The sequence below is a fragment of the Populus euphratica genome, unplaced genomic scaffold (assembly GCF_000495115.2).
Source record: "Populus euphratica unplaced genomic scaffold, PopEup_1.0 scaffold241.1, whole genome shotgun sequence".
In the NCBI taxonomy this organism is placed as follows: domain Eukaryota; kingdom Viridiplantae; phylum Streptophyta; class Magnoliopsida; order Malpighiales; family Salicaceae; genus Populus; species Populus euphratica.
In genome coordinates this window covers 273,714-274,419 of record NW_011500067.1, presented here as the reverse complement: position 1 = coordinate 274,419, position 706 = coordinate 273,714, and the positions used below count along the sequence as shown (strand labels likewise).

The 706-nt window shown below is 24.4% G+C and overlaps 1 non-coding gene across 1 annotated transcript; it reads right to left on the bottom strand.

Moving 5' to 3' along the window:
* Positions 1-192: 192 nt before the first annotated feature.
* Positions 193-265, bottom strand: TRNAR-CCU (transfer RNA arginine (anticodon CCU)). Its single transcript has one exon. It is a non-coding gene; the product is annotated as a tRNA-Arg (tRNA).
* Positions 266-706: the final 441 nt, after the last annotated feature.

Sequence of the window (706 nt, the reverse complement as noted above, 5' to 3'; positions counted from 1 at the left end):
TTGTTTGAAATTGCGTATTAAATGGGAGTTGGGTAAATTTTAAAAGAAAATTTATTTTATTATATTTTTAATTTATTTTAATATATTAATATTAAAAATAATTTTTTAAAAATAAATACATGAGATAAAGAATATCTTCCTTCCAGGTTTCAGCAAAGCATGAAGCCCATCCGGACAAAAAGAAGAAATACACGCGCCAGGTAGGGGTCGAACCTACGACTTTCTGCTTAGGAACCAGACGCTCTATCCACTGAGCTACAGGCGCTTGATACAATTGCTACCCTCACTTTATATATTTATTTATCTATAACCGAGGATTACCTTCGAGCAGTGACTGTGAAGCCATGTCAGATTGTTAAACAATTAGCTGTGACTGTGAAGCCATGTTAAATAATGATTTGAAATAATTCTTAAAAAACAATATCTCTTTTATAAAAACCTATTTCTCTTATTAATGCATTTTTTAAGACAATTTTTTTTTTATCAAAACTTCTATTTTCTTAAATAAAAACTAATCATAATCTTAAAATAAAAATTTAATTAAAAAAAATACTGAACTAATAATTTTGATATGAACCTATTTAAAAGATATAACAAAAATAATATTGAAAAAAATTATATATAAAATTAAAAATAAAAATTTCAAAAATATATATTTTATATGTATTTAGAAGATTATGCATAGTAGATTCATATATACCTATTT